The sequence below is a fragment of the Pristiophorus japonicus genome, chromosome 4, assembly GCF_044704955.1.
Source record: "Pristiophorus japonicus isolate sPriJap1 chromosome 4, sPriJap1.hap1, whole genome shotgun sequence".
In the NCBI taxonomy this organism is placed as follows: Eukaryota; Metazoa; Chordata; class Chondrichthyes; family Pristiophoridae; genus Pristiophorus; species Pristiophorus japonicus.
The window spans coordinates 90,843,547-90,862,415 of NC_091980.1; positions in this window are offsets into that span (position 1 = coordinate 90,843,547).

The window sequence follows — 18,869 nt, forward strand, 5'->3', positions numbered from 1 at the left end:
CCCCCTCCTAATTAAACCCTTTGTCCTCCTCTGCTGAATTCTAAATTTCTCACAGTCCTCAGGTTTGCTACTTTTTCTGGGCAATTTATATGCCTCTTCCTTGGATCTAACACTATCCTTAATTTTCCTTGTTACCCACGGTTGAGCCACCTTTCCTGTTTTATTTTTACTCCAGACAGGGATGTACAACTGTTGAAGTTCATCCATGTGATCTATAAATGTTTGCCACCGTCAACCCTTTAAGTATCATTTGCCAGTCTATTCTAGCCAATTCACGCCTCATGCCATCGAAGTTAGCTTTCCTTAAGTTTAGGACCCCTAGTTTCTGAATTAACTGTGTCACTCTTAATCTTAATAAAGAATTCTACCATATTATGGTCACTCTTCCCAAGGGGCCTCGCACAACAAGATTGCTAATTAGTCCCTTCTCATTACACATCATCCAGCCAAGGATGGCCAGCTCTCTAGTTCATTCCTTCACATATTGGTCAAGAAAACCATCCCGAATACACTCCAGGAAATCCTCCTCTACCGCATTGCTACCAGTTTGGTTAGCCCAATCTATATGTAAATTAAAGTCGCCCATGATAACTGCTGTACGTTTATTGCACACATCCCTTATTTCTTGTTTTATGCTTTCCCCAACCACACTACTACTGTTTGGTGGCCTGTACACAACTCCGACCAGCGTTTTCTGCCCTTTGGTATTCCGTAGCTCCACCAATATCAATTCCACATCATCCAAGCCAATGTTTTTCCTTACTATTGCATTCATTTCTTCTTTGACCAGCAACAAACAGAAACTTTACCCCTTTCAAGATGTAGTGGTTTTATACAGGAAGACATTAATTTCCTGGCTCTTATTCCCATGTCATACACAGTAGATTAACTGCAGGATGCTTTCTGTTCCAATGTGGCTCAAGTAAAGTTTACATTTTCTTCAGTGAATTACTATCATTTGTTTCAATCGCATGGTACAAGTATTTACCATACTATATTAGCGCAAGATACCACCACCTAACAGGAGTCTGAAGTGCATCCTTACTGGAGAACTTAGTTGTTATGGTTTATGTGGTGTATGAAATGATACAATGAACTCCGTACTGTGAGCCAGTGACTAGGTGTAACCTGGTCAGTCTTTAATGGCTTCCAGAAGTGAAGATACAAAGGTGAAGTTCAGGTTATATACCGGGCCCAGCATGAGTGTACCTGTGACCCTAGGACCTCTGACGGTAGTGCCCCCTGGTGGTGGGTAGACCTTATGTACATACATTATATCATTCCCCCCCCCCAGTTCTTGGCACAAGTCCATATTACAAGTTCAGATGGTCCGGAGCCCTTCGCTCTCTGGTTGACCGTCTCAGTACAATCCCAGTGCTTTCCAAGTCTCTCATGACTTGGGGTTGGGTGTTGACCACAGTGGGTTCTTCTGATGGCTGGACGTGAGTTGGTTGGTCGTCTAAGCACGCGGTATCTTCTTCCAACTGGTCTGGTTTGTCAGTGTGTCTTAGCTTGATTTGATCAATGTGTTTCCTGCACATCTGCCCATCCTTGAGCTTAACCATATACATCCGGTTACCCTCCTTATCTGTGATATTGCCCGGGAGCCACTTGGGCCCTTGACCATGGTTAAGTACATACACTGGGTCATTTACAGATATGTCACGTGACACTGCGGTGCGGTCGTGATACCACTGCTGGCGTTGATGTCAGGTTTCGACATGATCTTTAAGGTCAGGATGGACTAGAGAGAGCCTGGTTTTGAGGCCTCTATTCATCAATAGTTCCACAGGCGGGACCCCTGTGAGCGTGTGTGGCCTTGTCCTGTAACTGAGCAGTATGCGTGACAGGCGTGTCTGTTAGGAACCGTGAGTTTCGCATTTCAGGCTCTGCTGAGTTTGAACTGCCCGCTCCGCTTGACCATTGGACGCGGGTTTGAACGGGGCTGACTTCACATGTTAATGCCGTTGCATTTCATGAACTCTTGAAACCCCAAGCTCGTGAAACACGGTCTGTTGTCGCTGATGACAATGTCTGGCAGACCATGTGTGGCAAACATGGCTCTCAGGTTCTCAATGGTGGCAGTGGAAGTGTTGGATAACATGATCACACATTCTATCCATTTGGAGTATGCATCCACCACCACAAAAAAATTTGTCGAGGAAGGGGCCCGCAAGTCGATGTGGATTCTAGACCACGGTTTGGATGGCCATGAACACAGACTGAGCTTCCTTTGGGGCATTGCTTAACTGCATGCAAGTGCTGCACTGATGCACACATGACTTTAAGTCCGAGTCAATGCCAGGCTACCAAACATGGGATCTGCCGATGGCCTTCATCATGACAATATCAGGATGCGTACTATGTAAGCCCCGTACAATTCTCACCCTGCCTGTCTTGGGCATTACAACACAATTACCCCACAGTAAACAGTCGGACTGGATGGAAAGCTCATCTTTACGATGGCTGCACAGTTTGGTTTCATCACCCATTTCTTTGAGGATGGCTGACCAGTCCCGGTTAAGAACAGAACATTTTACAACCGGTAGGGTTGGATTCTGGCTGGTCCAGGTCTTAACTTGTTGAGCAGTGACAGGTGACTCTTCACTCTCAAAGGCGTCCATGACCATGAGTAGCTCTGCGGGCATTGGCGTTTCTACCTCCGGTGAGGGCAATGGTAACCGGCTCAATGCATCAGCGTAGTTATCGGTGCCTGGTCTATGACGAATGACATCATCTTAGGCAGATAATGGCAGCGCCCATCTCTGGATGCGGGACAATGCGTTGGTATTGATACCTTTATGTTTCGAGATCAAGATATAAGTGGCTTGTGATCGGTTTCCAGCTCGAAGCGAAGCCCAAACAGGTACTAGTGCATTTTTTTTACCCCATAAACACATGCTAAAGCCTCTTTCTCTACCATGCCATAGGCTCTTTCCATCTTGGACAGGCTTCGAGATGCGTATGCAACTGGTTATAGTTTGCCTGACTCATTGACATGCTGGAGTACACTGCCAACCCCATGGGATGACGCATCACAGGTCAAAACTAGACACTTGCATGGGTCGTACAGTACAGTAGCTTGTGGGAACACAACAGATTTCTAGCCTTCTCAAAGGCTCTGTCTTGAAGTTCACCCCACACCCAGTCATCTCCTTTCCTGAGCAGCTTGTGCAAAGGCTCTAATACTGTGCTCAATTTGGATAAGAAGCTACCGATGTAGTTGAGAAGACCCAGGAACGAACGCAGCTCCGTCACATTCTGGGGCCCTGGTGCATTTTTGATGGCCTCTGTTTTCACGTCTGTAGGCCTGATTCCGTCTGCAGCAATCTTCCGTCCAAGGAATTTGACCTCTTGTGCCATGAAAATGCACTTTGAATGTTTCAGCCTGAGTCCCACTTTGTCGAGATGATGCAGAACCTCTTCCAGATTGTGCAGGTGCTCGGTGGTGTCACGACCTGTGACTAGGATGTCATCTTGGAATACCACGATCCTGGGGATGGATTTCAATAGGTTCTCCATGTTTCTTTGAAATATGGCTGCCGCCGAATGAATGTCAAAAGGGCACCTGTTATAAATAAACAGTCCTTTTTGTGTGTTGATGCATGTAAGTTTCATTGATGATTCAACCAGTTCCTGTGTCATGTAGGCCGACATTAGATTCAATTTGGTGAATGATTTTCCCCCGGCTAGCATTGCAAATGGATCATCAGCTTTCGGTAGCGGGTAATGATCTTTTTTCGAAACTCGGTTGATCGTTACCTCGTCGTCTTCACAAATCCTGACTGTGCCGTCACTCTTTAACACCGGAACAATGGGGCTGGCCCATTCATTCAATTTGACCAGTGAGATGTCCCCCTCGCATTGTAGCCTGTCCAATTTGAGCTCGACCTTTTCTCTCATAATGTGCGGGACCGCCCTGGCTTTGTGATGGATGGGCCTTGTGTCTGGGCCTAGATGAATTTGAACCTTGGCTCCCTTGAAGCTGCCAATTCCCGGTTCAAACAGTGAGGGAAATTTGCTCAGCATCCGCTGATGACAAAGCTTTGATATCGTACCATTTCCTTTTTATTTTCTTGAGCCAACTCCTGCCGAATAACTATGGGCTATTGCCCGGGTTAATCCATAATGGTAGATTATAACCGTTCCCTCATACGACACACTTACTGCTGCACTACCGATCACTGGTATGAGCTCTTTGGTGTAGGTACGCAACTTCGCATTTATCGGACTCAGCTTGGGTCTCTCTGCCTTGGTCTCCCACAGCTTTTTGAAAGTCCCGTGGCTCATTATCGATTGACTTGCACCCGTGTCTAATTCCATGGATACCGGCACACCATTTAATTTTACCTCCATCATTATCGGTTGACTCTTTGGGGTCAAGTTTCGGCCTGAGTTGCTCCTATTTTTTTTGAGCAATTAGTTTGGAATGGAATATCTTAGAAATTGTAATTCTCGGTATTTAGTTAGCTCCAGTTCTTGTTCTTGTGAGTTAGAACAGTTTCATTTTAGAACAGATTTTTTTTTACAAAAGGGGGTGTGTCCGGCCACTTACGCCAGGTTTTGCAAGTTTAGGCAGCGAAAACTTACTCCAAACTAACTTAGAATGGAGTAAGTGTAGATTTTTGTACGCTCAGAAAAACCTTGCCTACACTTAGAAATCAATTGTATGGAACGAGAGATAGGGGGGGTGGGAAGGAAAGTTTACAAACATGAAACACATCACTTTTACAAATAAAGAGCCATCATCAATAATAAATGATAAATAAATCAATAAATCAACCAATAAATCAATGAAAAAATATAAAAAATAAAAAATAAATAAATAAAAATCAATCAATAAATAAAAAAATATTTCTACTCACCTACTGCAGCACCGGGAGCCCTCGAACAGCGTGCTGGGATGAGCCACCCACCCCAGTGTCTCTCTCTCTGTCTCTGTCAGTGTCTCTTTCTCTGTCAGTCTCTCTCTCTCTGTCCGTCAGTGTCTCTCTCTCTGTCTGTCAGTGTCTCTCTCTCTCTGTCTGTCAGTGCCTCTCTGTATTTCTGACAGCGAGGGGTGGGGGGAGGGGGGGAGAGGAGGGAAGGAGGGGAGGGAGGGTGGAGAGGAGGGGGGGAGAGGAGAGGAGAGGGAGGGAGGGGGGAGAGGAAAGGGAGGGAGGGAGGGGGGAGAGGAAAGGGAGGGAGGGAGGGGAAGAGAAGGAGAGAGGGAGGGGGAGGAGAGGGAGGGGGGAGGAGAGGGAGAGAGGGAGGGGGGAGAAGAGGGGAGAGGGAGGGAGGGTGAGGAGAAGAGAGGAGAGGGAGGGAGGGGGGAAAAGAGGGGGAGGGGGAAAGGAGAGAGGAGAAGAGAGGACGGAGGCGGGGAGGCTGAACAGGCCCGGCCGATGAGAGGAAGCCGGGCCGAAGACTTCGGGTGGGGCCCGCCCCCAGCAAGATGTCGGGCAGGTCGGCCCCGCCGAGGATGTGCAGGGAGGGGTGGGGAGCAGACCGGACTGGACCTGAAGGGCAGGGGGAGCCGGAGTGGAGTGGAGTGGGAGCTGAACGAGGGCAGGCAGGGGGGCGGGTGGGAGAGAGCCGGGCCGGGAGCTGGGAGCTGAACGGAGGGCGGGGGGAGGGTGGCAAGAGTGAGCCAGACCGGGAACTGAACAGGGTGGGGGGAGGGGGGGCGGGAGAGAGCCGGAGCAGGAGCTGAACGGGGCGGGGGGTGGGAGTGGCAGGCAGTGCACCTGAATTGGGATGGGGTGGGGGAGTTGCAGGAGAGAGCCGGAGCAGGAGCTCGAGGAGGGAGGGCCGAGACCGATCTTCTCCGCCCCAGTGAGTCCATTAGGCCAGGGCTAGGGGCGGCGTGCTTCGGGCCCCTCCCACACAGCCTCGGCGGCCTGGAGCTACTGCACATGCACGCGCACTCTAGTGCGCATGTGCAGAGGCCCTGGCACTGTTTTCAGCGCCAGGACCTGGCTCCGCCCCCCACAGCTTGTGCTGCGCTGCACCAAGGGCCTGGAACATTCCAGCAGCGGGGAGAATACCGAGGTAAGTTTTAGGCACGGTTTTGAGCGTGGAAATCAGACGTGGCTCGCGGGGCTGCACCGTTCTAGGCGCGGCCTGAAACTTGACCCCTTTATTAGGAACGCACGTACGCTATACACTTCCTCCTCAGAGCTCTCAAATGTCTCAGGCTGCATCACCAGATCCACCCTGATTTTGATCATCATCCACGTGGTGTGTCACAGCTCGCTTGCTCTGCTGCGGACATGTCTGCTGAAGATGCCCCATCTTCACTCACCCTCTGCATACATACTGCCTGAAGCGGCACTGATGGGGTTGGTGATTGCCCCCGCAACGCCAACACGTTGAGCTCGGATTTGCGCCTGATGCCGGGCTTTGAGCGGCTCCCGTTCTCGTTTACGCAGTCAAGTAGACCCTCGATGGCAAACTTTGAGCGGCTCCTGGTCTTGCAGATGCAGTCGAGTACACCCTGCCACGTGCAGCTCTGCCAGCCGTCGATACAATTTTGTACACAGTACTTACCGTGAAATTCCTGTTTTGTCGCGATATCTGCTTCGTGCTTTTCTGCGTGGACATGCAAGCCTGGGCGATGGTGATGACCTTGCTGAGGTCTGGCGTCTCTGCAGCCAGCAGCTTACTTAAGATCGCCTCGTGGTTGACCCCAAATTTGCAAGGCCCTGCAAGATGTCTCAGGTCGGCAACAAATGCCGCTACGTCCTGGTCCTCTGGACGAACGTGCACATAGAAGTGATATATGGATATGAGGATTCCTTCCGTGAGTATAAGGTGTACCCGAACTAGAGCACACAGTTCTTTGTAATCCTTTTCAGTAGGAAGAGTGGGTGAGAACAGATTCTTGATGAGTGCATAGATCGTGGGGCCACAGACGGTGAGAATAACTCCCTGCACTTCTCTGCATCCTCGTCTTTGTTTAAGTCATTTGCCACAAAATACTGGTCAAGACGATCCATGAAATCTCCCCAATTCTCTCCCTCATTTATTCTCTCAAGAATTCCAACAGTACTCGATTGTGTTGTGCTCGCCATGCTTTTGCGCGGCTTCGTCTTTGCTTCGTCGCCAGTTGTAGTGTATGAAATGATACAATGAACTCCATACTGTGAGCCAGTGACTAGGTGTAACCTGGTTAGTCTTTAATGGCTTCCAGAAGTGAAGATACAAAGGTGAAGTTCAGGTTATATACTGGTCTCAGCACAAGTGTACCTATGCCCTTAGGACCTCTGGCGGTAGTGCCCCCTGGTGGTGAGCAGACTTTATGTACATACATTACAGTTTTTTGGACATTTCATCATTTATTTAAAGATGAATATAAACTAGTTCATTGTTTTTTCCTTTTTAAATAACAAGTTGCATTAACTTTGTGACCTATCAGTATAGAAAAACTCTATTACTGTGAGTTAAGTGTCCCCATTGCATTTTTGCTTTTCATGGCTATTCTCTGGTGGAACCTGGCATTTTCTGCTCAGCGATTCCATCACAATATATTTGAATTGTAAGAATCAGAGTTGCAATCAAATGATCATCAAGGTAAAGTGATAACATTGTTATTTCAAGATTGACAGATCTGCATGTGCTAAATAACTAATGTTCAGTTTTGGTCTCCTAGTCTGAGGAAGGACGTTCTTGCTATTGAGGGAGTGCAGCGAAGGTTCACCAGACTGATTCACGGGCTGGCTGGACTGACATATGAGGAGAGACTGGATCAACTAGGCCTTTAATACACTGGAGCTAAGAAGGATGAGAGGGGATCTCATAGAACCATACAAGATCCTGACAGGACTGGACAGGTTAGATGCGAGAAGAATGTTCCCGATGTTGGGGAAGTCCAGAACCAGGGGACACAGTCTTAGGATAAGGGGTAGGCCATTTAGGACTGAGATGAGGAGAAACTTCTTCACTCAGAGAGTTGTTAATCTGTGGAATTCCCTACCGCAGAGAGTTGTTGATGCCAGTTCATTGGATATATTCAAGAGAGAGTTAGATCTGGCCCTTATGGCTAAAGGGATCAAGGGGTATGGAGAGAAAGTAGGAAAGGGGTACTGGGGGAATGATCAGCCATGATCTTATTGAATGGTGATGCAGGCTCGAAGGGCCGAATGGCCTACTCCTGCACCTATTTTCTTTGTTTCAATGTTTCTATGTTACTGAAATCATATGATACCGGAACAATTCATTTGAAACGAAAACCAAATATCTGTACGGCGGATGTTGGAAAATTGAAATAAGTACAGAAATTCTAGAAATAGTCAGCAGGTCAGGCAGCATCTGTGGTGAGAGAAACAGGGTTAATGTTTCAGGTTGGTGACTTTTCATCAGAACTGTTGTTCATTTTATTTTAAAATTCATCTTTGTAGTGAAAATCTGCCTTAGCGTTGTATGTACAAGAGTCTAAAACAGTGCTAAGACTAATAAGTGCCACACTTTTTACTAATTGATTTGTTTTAATAATTGTGGCTTAATTTGTTTTTTATTTGCATAGATTTTAAATTTGTTTTTTCATTGCAACCAAAGCCTGATCTGATCACACTCTCACAAAAAGAATCAAGTTGAGGTCTGATGAAGCCTCACAAAACATTAGCCTTTCTTTCTCTTTGAATGCTGTAACTCTTTTTGTTTTGATTTCAGGTTTTCAATATTTATTTTCTTCCCCTCAAATTGTGACCAAGTTTTTATTGCTTATAAAGGAACATGGCCCCAAAATTCCTGGGACCCACTGGTCGATTTGGGTTGGACTTGAGGCAGATGTGGACCGGAGGGGATGACAATACTGGTGTAACCTAGAAATGCCATGTCGCCTACAGTCACTTTGTGGGGACAGGCGGTGGGGTGCTTGGAATATCAGCATCTTTAGTGTCAGCCGGTTATTTAAGAGGGAGAAGGGAAATTATTAAAACTCAGCCTGATTATGTTCTCACACGAGGGCTGAAATTCTTCTGTGTACTACTTTTTTACCACACTGGTTAGTGATTTTGTTAACCAACCACATTAGATATGACAGGTAAGCATCTTAAAAATAGTGCATTCCAAGTCCCACATACATGGGGCAGAATTCTCACCACTGTTCTACGCCGTTCTTTTGGCCTATTCTGTTTTTGTTGGAGCAGACTAAAATCTGCAAATCACCAAAGTTTCTGCATTATCCTAAACTACTTATGGCCGATTTTTTTAGTTCCTGATTTTTTTTACGTCACTGGGGGTGCTGGCTGCCGGGTGAGCCATTTCTGGTCATTTAAACGAGTTTGGCTAAGTAGGATTTTTTCAAAAATGGCGCAGTGCACCGTTCTGAAAAATCTTACCTGCATTTAAAAAAATAGGTGCAGTGAAGAGAAAATCGGTGCAGAGAAGGCTCCATTGCTTAGGCGGAGCTGAAGACACGGTACCGAGGGTGGGGGTCCATTCGGCCCAGGATAGGAGTGGGGAGTGGTACCAGCACCTGGGGCGGGGAGGGGCCATTTGGCACAGGATAGGAGCAACACCAGCATCTGGGCCAGGAGTAGGGGGTGCCATTCGGCCCAGGATAGGAGCGGCACCAGCACCTGGGGCGGAAGTGGGGGGTGCCATTCGGCCCAGGATAGGAGTGGCACCAGCACCTGGGGCGGGGAGGGGCCATTCGGCCCAGGATAGGAGCAGCACCAGCACCTGGGGCAGAAGTGGGGGGTGCCATTCAGCCCGGGATAGGAGCGGCACCAGCACCTGGGGCGGGGGTTGGGTAGGGGGGGGGGCATTCGGCCCAGAATAGGAGCAGCACCAGCACCTGGGGCATGGGGGGCCATTCAGCCCAGGATAGCAGCGGCACTGGGGCTCTACAAAAAAGCGGTAACCAAAGAAATAAGAGTATGATAGTTTGTCACTACAATCTTCCAATAAACAGAAGTGAAGAGATCTTGGCAATTGTAATATGTACCTGCAGCAGTCTTGCTGCATCTTGTATGTTTCACTTTGCAGCCTCAGCCCTTCAGTGTGTCCCTCGTCACCCTGACAACCTCAGTTTTCCACCCACAGAGCTTAAGGATAATCTGCGCTGCTCCAAAATGAAAGGTTATGCCGGTGGAACTTTTTTTGGTGCGGTCGACAACTAAACAGTCGGACGTACCTCTACAACTGTGTCAAAAATCGGCCATGTGGAAAATTGGCCCCCTGTACTTTACAGCACAGATTGCTGGATAGCAATGATGAACTCACAACCTGGCTGATTTTTTCCCCTTCTTTGCACAGGGGCATTGAAGCCAGTTGCCATACCTCTGTTGGTAGAAGGACTGAGATCAGCTAGCTCAACATAGAGCAAGCACTGCAACATTTCTTGCCGGTATGTTTCATTACTAGGGTGGATGCGCACCGAAAGCAAACCCCAAATGTAAAACTTCTAGTGAACAAAGTTGAAATATGAAGTAAAATATGAAGTATAACTGCGAACAATTCGAAGGCTAGTTTTCCAAATTCACATTGCCAGCAGAGAGCCTCTCCTGCTGATATGCATGTCAGGAGATCACAGATGCTGCTAATGATCTGTTATCCAAAAATGGACAGAAAATTGCACACAATGCATCCACCATTTCCCAATATGTGCATCTGGTGGGTTAGGCTTCCTGCCAGCAATGCAAGCTCAGAACATAACCATGGGTGTGATGATCGCATGTACTGGTAAGTAAATTATACATTAAGTCATTCATCTTTAAGTAATCGCTCCTTTTGACTTTTTTCTAAATCTCTTTTGGTGCATCCATTGTTCCTTTGTTTCTGGAAGATTATTTAAGTACAGACACTGGATGCATATTTTTATAAATGTAAACTAATCGTTTCTTTCCTGGTGCAGTTATTTTCAGATGAAAGGTCACCCGATTTTCCCATTTCCTATCACATCAAGAACACTAATACCACAAACACAGGCTTACAACTGCTCAATTTCCCAAATGGAGGAACTAGATCGACCACCAGTGACACTATCTATCTAAACCGTCCAAACTGTGGGGCAAACTACAACTGCATGCTTGAAATGTGAGCAGATCAAACTACCTGCAACATCAAACAAGTATTGAATTTAAAGTTCAAATTCGAAGCATGTCGACCTTAATATTCCAGGTGAAGGATTTTGAAATTGAAGATCAAGTTCAATTTTATTTTCTGAACAGTGCTCAGTATGATAAAGAGGTTGTCAAAAAATTGACTAAAATATAATTTCAACTGAATGATTTGTTCCCTAGTCAATCAATTAGAAGAAAACAAACGAGAATGATTACTAAGTTTTTATATGTCCAAGTATTTTCTTTTTTGTAAATCATGTAAAATGTTTGAAGAAACCCTGGGGAGAATCATCTGCTTGGTGTAACAGCATGAACACTTGTAAAGCATTGCTAATGTATATTGCATTCTGCCACTGAAGCAAATAATGGTCTGCTCCAGCTTTGGCACAATCTCTCTGTTGGGTGCAACATTAGAGAGCTAAATTGCTATGCTATGCATAAGGACCATGTTAATCCTTGTTACACTAGAATATGTCATTTTCCATCCCAAAGTTGGCACAAGTAGCTTATTGAAAATAATGTCAATTACAAAGTATTATTAATGCAATTTAAAGTCTGAATCCTGTAAAATTTTAAATAAGTGAACTATAGTTTGTAGGAGCCAAGAATTCTGATTAGAAGTAAAAAATATATATATTCTTAACTAAAACAATACGTTTGTGTAAATTTGAGCATTTAACTTTGGCTCAAGCGCTATGCTCAACGACCACATTTTCTCCAATTCTGAAACCAAAATGGCCATTCGTACTCCCTTTTCCAGAGTCCCGAGACGAAATCAATGCTTCTTCCACAGGTGCTTACACTTCTGCCATAGTACGCTGGGAGATGGCGGGGCAGGGAAGGGAGAGTGGAATGTGCTATTTCTTCTGGTTTTGAGAGGTTTGGGGATAAGTTACAGGGAATCATAATGCAAGGCTTCATGGACCTCATTGTTGCCATTAGGTCTGCTGCCATGTTGATCAGTGGCATTGGTGAGGTAGTGTCCAGTAATAGCAACAATGGTTCGTATATTGTTGTCTTTCAGGGTGCAAACACATCCAGAACCTCCATTCAGCCAACTCCAATGTATGCACAGATACAGAAAGGGCACAGGCCCAGGCTGCCCAACCAGCTGCAGAAGTCTCACAGCCTGCAATAGGTCCATCTTAGGATTCAGCTGCCATGAAGCGAGGCCACCATAGTCCCAAGAGGTTCCGACTGAAACATAGCCGCTGTCCACCGAACACACTCCTGCCACTAAGGAATCACTTAGACAAAGGCCACATTGCAAATGTTTCTGCAGATAGTGTTCTTGCTAAGGTTTGGGAGCTGCTTTCATTGATGGCTTTCATGGCACATTTGTGAATTGCATTGAAAAGGCAGTAGGTGATGACACATGAGGAAAGGGTATGTGAAAGATGTAGACAGGACTATTAATGCAGTGGGCATATTACAGGTTAGGAAAAGGTCTTCAATACGAGAGTTGCATGAATTTCTCTTGCTGCAGCATAGGATTCTTTCCCTCTGGCTTGTCTTGTTGCTGTAGCGTCTCTTACTTCACCTGGGGACCTTGCTTTTTTGTGGCCTTCATGAAAATGCCTCTTTGTGCAGTATGCAGCAGACAGCATCAAACCTAGAAACTCTCGCTAGGTTGTGCCAAGCACCTGAAGCATGCTTCAGCATGCCTGTGGCGTGCTTGATGATAACTCTGACAGAAGCATGCATCTCATTATATGTGCACGCCACCAGTGGCCTGGAATACTGCAGAGCAGTCATGAGCCATGGCTGCAGAGGATAGCTTTGATCTCCAGGGGCCTTAAAATTGCTCTTCAACATCAAGTATTAGTGTCACCCTGGACTGTCTTAAAATTGAAGGTATTATAATAGTTACTGGGAAAGCAAACACTAACTTGCAGCATTGATGGTTATAACCGAGTTGCACACTGAGAGAGTGGAATCATTTCTAAAACATGTTGATAGAGACATTGGGGCCGAAATTACCCCACGCTGGGTTTGGGGTGGTCAATTTGCATGATCTGATTTTTTTGTGCCGGATCCAGCGTGGAATTGACCTCTTTGAATAAAAAAAATGTTCGTTCTGGTAATGGGGCGTTCGCGCAGCGCTCGGGAGGCACGATGCTCAGCGGTACACTCAGCGCATCAGCATTGCACGGATGTGCTGCATCACGCTGAATCGTCACAATGTCCCTCGCCTTCTTTTAAAGGAGAGGCCGCTGCGAGCTCTGCAGACACTTTAGTGGCACCCACTGGACCACCAGGGAGGATGCCGGCCGGGCCAGCACTTGGGTGCTGGGCTGCATGTTGGCGGCCTGGCTGCACCAGTGGGAATCTCCAGCCCTGTGACCTCTACGACCGAGCAGGACGAATAGCGATGTTGTTGGAACACCATGACCTCCAGTGAAAAGTCGACCGACAGAAGAAAGCTGGCAGCTGCCGCACTACCACCTTCCATTTAAGGGTGGCCTATGCGCCCCAGCCACCATAGCACCTCGTCCACATCTGCTTCACTAATATTCTTTAGGGAAGGAAATCTGCCGTCCTTACCTGGTCTGACCTGTATGTGACTCCAGACCCACAGCAATGTGGTTGAGTCTTAACTGCCCTCTGAAATGGCCTAGCAAGCCACTCAGTTGTAACAAACCGCTATGAGAAACAGTAAGAATAAAACCGGATGGGCCACCCGTCATTGACCTCAGCATCGGCTCGGGACACGACAGTGGCACACCAAGCCCAGTCAACCCTGCAAAGTCCTCCTCACCAATATCTGGGGACTTGTGCCAAAATTGGGAGAGCTGTCCCACAGATTAGTCAAGCAACAGCCTGACATAGTCATACTTGCAGAATTGTACCTTTCAGCCAACATCCCAGAACCCTCGACCAGCATCCCTGCCCAACTGCAGGCCAGACCCACCCGAGGGGGCAGCACAGTGGTATACAGTCGGGAGGGTGCGGCCCTCAATATTGACTCCGGACCCCATGAAGTCTCAGGGTTTCAGGTCAGGCACGGGCAAAGAAACCTCCTGCTGATTACCACCTACTGCTCTCCCTCAGTTGATGAATCAGTACTCCTCTATGTTGAACACCACTTGGATGAAGCACTGAGGGTAGCAAGGGCACAGAATGTCCATCACCAAAAGTGGCTTGGTAGCACCACCACTGACTGAGCTGGCTGAGTTCTGAAGGACATGGCTGCTAGACTGGGCCTGCAGCAAGTGGTGAGATAACCAACATGAGGGAAAAACCTACTTGACTTCGTGCTCACCAATCTACCAGCCGCAGATGCATCTGTCCAATACAGCATTGGTAGCAGTGATCACTGCACAGTAATTGTGAAGACAAAGTCCTATCTTCACACTGAGGGCAGCCTCCATCGTGTTGTATGGTACTACCACCATGGTAAATGGGATCGATTCAGAATATATATACCAGCTCAAAACAGGGCATCCATCATCAGAATTGTATTCCACCACAATCGGTAACTTCATGGCCCGGCATATCCCACACTCTACCATTAACATCAAGCCAAGGGACCAACCCTGGTCCAATGAGGAGTGTAAAAGAGCATGCCAGGAGCTCCATGCATATCCCCATCCTCAATGATGGTGGAGCCCAGCACGTGAGTGCAAGAGACAAGGCTGCAGCATTTGCAACCATCTTCAGCCAGAAGTGCCGAGTGGATGATCCGCAGGTCCTCACCATCACAGAAGACAGTCTTCAACCAATTTGATTCACTTCATATGATTTCAAGACAGGGCTGAGCACACTGGATATAGCAAAGGCTATGGGCCCCGAAAACATACCAGCTGTTGTGCTGAAGACTTGTGCTCTAGAACTAGCCACGTCTCTAGCTAAGCTGATCCAGTACAGCTAGAACACTGGCATCTATCTGACAATGTGGAAAACTACCCAGGTATGTCCTGTCTAGAAAAAGCAGGACAAATCCAATTCGGCCAATTACCGCCCCATCAGCAAAGTAATGGAAGGTTTCATTGATAGTGTTATCAAGCAGTACTTACTCACCAATAACCTGCTCACCGATGTACAGTTTGGTTTCCACCAGGACCATTCGGTTCCAGACTTTTTTACAGCCTTGATCCAAAAATGGACAATAAAGTTGAATTCCAGGGGTGAGCTGAGAGTGATTGCCCTTGACATCACGGCAACATTTGACCGAGTGTGGCATCAAGGAACCCTAGTAAAACTGAAGTCAATGGGAATCAGGGGGAAAACTCTCCACTGACTGGAGTCATTCCTGACACAAAGGAAGATGGTTGTGGTGGTTGGAGGTCAATCATTACAGCTCCAGGTCTTCGCTGCAGGAGTTCCTCTGGGCAGTGTCCTAGGCCCAACCATCTTCAGCTGCTTCATCAATGACCTTCCTTCCATCATAAGATCAGAAGTGATGATTGCACATTCACAACTCCTCAAATAATGAAGCAGTCCATGCCCACATGCATCATCATCATCATCATAGGCAGTCCCTCGAAATCGAGGAAGACTTGCTTTCACTCCTGAAGTGAGTTCTTTCATGGCTAATATGAGAGCCACACACTTTGTCACAGGTGGGACAGATAGTCGTTGAGGGAAGGGGTGGGTGGGACTGGTTTGCCACACGCTCCTTCTGCTGCCTACGCTTGATTTCTGCATGCTCTCGGCGTTGAGACTCAAGTTGCTCAGCGCCCTCCCGGATGCACTTCCTTCACTTAGGGTGGTCTTTGGCTAGGGACTCCCAGGTGTCAGTGGGGATGTCACACTTTATCAGGGAGGCTTTGAGGGTGTCCATGTAACGTTTCTGCTGCCCACCTTTGTCTCATTTGCCATGAAGGAGCTCCGAGTAGAGCATTTGCTTTGCGAGTCTCGTGTCTGGCATGCGAATCATGTGGCCTGCCCAGTGTAGCTGATCGAGTGTGGTCAGTGCTTCAATGCTGGGGATGTTAGCCTGGACGAGGACGCTGATGTTGGTGCGCCTGTCCTCCCAGGTAATTTGTAGGATCTTGCGGAGACATCGTTGGTGATATTTTTCCAGCGACTTGAGGTGTCTACTGTACATGGTCCATGTCTCTGAGCCATACAGGAGGGCGGGTATTACTACAGCCCTATAGACCATGAGGTTGGTGGCAGTTTTGAGGGCCGAGTCTTCAAACACTCTTTTCCTCAGGCGGCCAAAGGCTGCACTGACGCACTAGAGATGGTGTTAGATCTCGTCGTCGATGCCTGCTCTTGTTGATAGGAGGCTCCCGAGATATGGGAAGTGGTCCACGGTGTCCAGGGCCACACCGTGGATCCTGATGACTGGGGGACAGTGCTGTGTGGCAGGGACGGTGCTGTGCGGCGAGGACAGGCTAGTGGAGGCATGCAGCATGACCTGTACGACATTCAGGCTTGGGCTGCACACACACTCCAGCCAGACTGGGCTCACCGATTGGAGCTCCTCAGACAATTCAGCCAGATTAGGGCTCAGTGGCAGCAGCTCCTCACTGTGATATCTTTATAGAGACCACTAATGATGTTATGTATGTAAACATCAACAATGTGTAAGACTTGCCACCAGGGGGCACACCTGTGGGAGACCCAAGGGTCACCTGTACACCCTGGGCAAGCAGGTATAAAAGGCAGTCTACCATGCTGCCTCCTCACTCTGGAGTTACAATAAAGAGACCAAGGTCACAATAGTTTGAGCTTAAGATATACAGTCTTGTAGAGTTATTCTAAATGTAACAATTGGTGACAAGTAACAGATCACGAAATTTCATGCAGTTATGGCTGCCATTGGTATTCTTGAGCGATTTGTTGAGGGTGATGATTGGGAAGCCTTCATTGAGCATCTTGACCAGTACCTCGTGGCAAACGAGCTGGAAAAGGAAGAAACCACGATCAAGCGCAGGGCAATTCTCCTCACCGTTTGCGGGTCCACGATATATAGCCTCATCAAAAATCTGCTAGCACCAATGAAACCAACGGACAAGACATATGAAGAGTTGTGCATGCTGGATCGGGAACACTTCAAGCCAAAGGAGAGCATCTTGATGGCCAGGACATGGCGAGCTATGTCACCGACCTAAGATGCCTTACGGGACCTTGCGTATTTGCTGGATTTTTGGGGGAAGTGTTGCGGGACTTTTTCATGCTTGGAATCGGCCACAAGGCCATTCTTCGCAAACTGCTGTCTGCTGAATCCCTAGATCTGAGCAAAGCCATCACGATAGCCCAGGCTTTTATGTCCACGAACGATAACACTAAACAGATATAATTTCAGCGTCGGAACTCACCGGCAAGTACTGTGCATAAAATAATGCCTTCAGCAGGCAGAACTGTATATGGCAGGGCCTACATGCCCGCAGAGGCCAGACCTAGGATGACTCAGAGTCTGCCGTGGGGCGTGAATGCAAATCCATTAGCACCATGTTGGTGCTGCGGGGGTAATCATCGAGCCCATCAATGTCAATTCAAGCACTACGTGTGGAAGGGCTGTGGAACAATGGGACACCTCCAGCGAATGTGCAGACGAGCTGCGACTCACCACATGGCAGATTCGGCAGAAGATGACCGATCTGGCGTGGATTATGCTGAACGAGTAAGAGAGGCAACTCAACCCGAAGCTGAAGAGGAAGTGTATGGGGTACACACCTTCACCACCAAACGCCCTCCAATAATGTTAAAAGTCAAATTAAACAGCATTCCAGGTTCCATGGAATTAGACACGGGGGCGAGTCAGTCAATTATGAGCCAGAAGGCTTTTGAGAAACTGTGGGGCAACAAGGCACAAAGGCCAAAACTAAGTCTGATCCACACCAAGCTGTGCACTTACACCAAAGAGCTCATACCAGTCATTGGCAGTGCAGCAGTGAAGGTATCGTACGATGGAGCTGTGCATGATTTACCACAATGGATAGTACCTGACGATGGCCCAACGCTGTTCGGCAGAAGCTGGCTCGGAAAGATCCGATGGAACTTGAATGACATCAAAGCACTGTCTTTGGAGGATGATGCCTCGTGCGCCCAAGTGCTAAACAAATTCCCGTCATTATTCGAGCCAGGCATTGGCAACTTCACTGGCGCCAAAGTGCAGATCCATCTAGTCCCTGCTGCATGACCCATTCATCACAAGGCCCAAGCAGTTCCATACATGATGCGGGAGAAAGTTGAGATCGAGCTGGACAGACTTCAATGAGAGGGGATCATATCGCCAGTCGAGTTCAACGAGTGGGCCAGTCCAATTGTTCCAGTGTTGAAGAGCGATGGGACAGTCAGAATCTACGGGGACTACAAGATAATGATCAACCGACTCTCGTTAAAGAACCAGTACTCATTACCCAAAGCGGATGACCTGTTTGCAAAGCTGGCAGGGGGGAAGTTGTTCATCAAGCTGGATCTAAACTCTGCTTACATGACACAGGAGCTGGCTGAATTGTCGAAAAAATTGACGTGCATCAACACGCACAGAGGACTGTTCATATACCACAGATGCCCCTTTGGGATCCGTTCGGCGGCAGCCATCTTCCAGAGGAACATGGAAAGTCTGCTGAAATCGGTCCGGCGCACCGTGGTGTTCCAAGACGACATCATGAGCACTGGCTGCAACACCACTGAACACTTTCACAACCTGGAAGAGGTTCTCAAGCGACTGGACAGAGTGGGACTCAGGCTGAAATGCTCCAAGTGTGTTTTCCTTGCACCAGAGATCGAATTTCTGGGGAGAAAGATTGCGACAGACGGCATCAGACCCACGGACTCCAAGACAGAGACCATCAAGAATGCACCCAGACCACCGAATGTGACGGAGCTGCGTTCGTTCCTGGGATTCCTCAACTATTTTGGCACTTC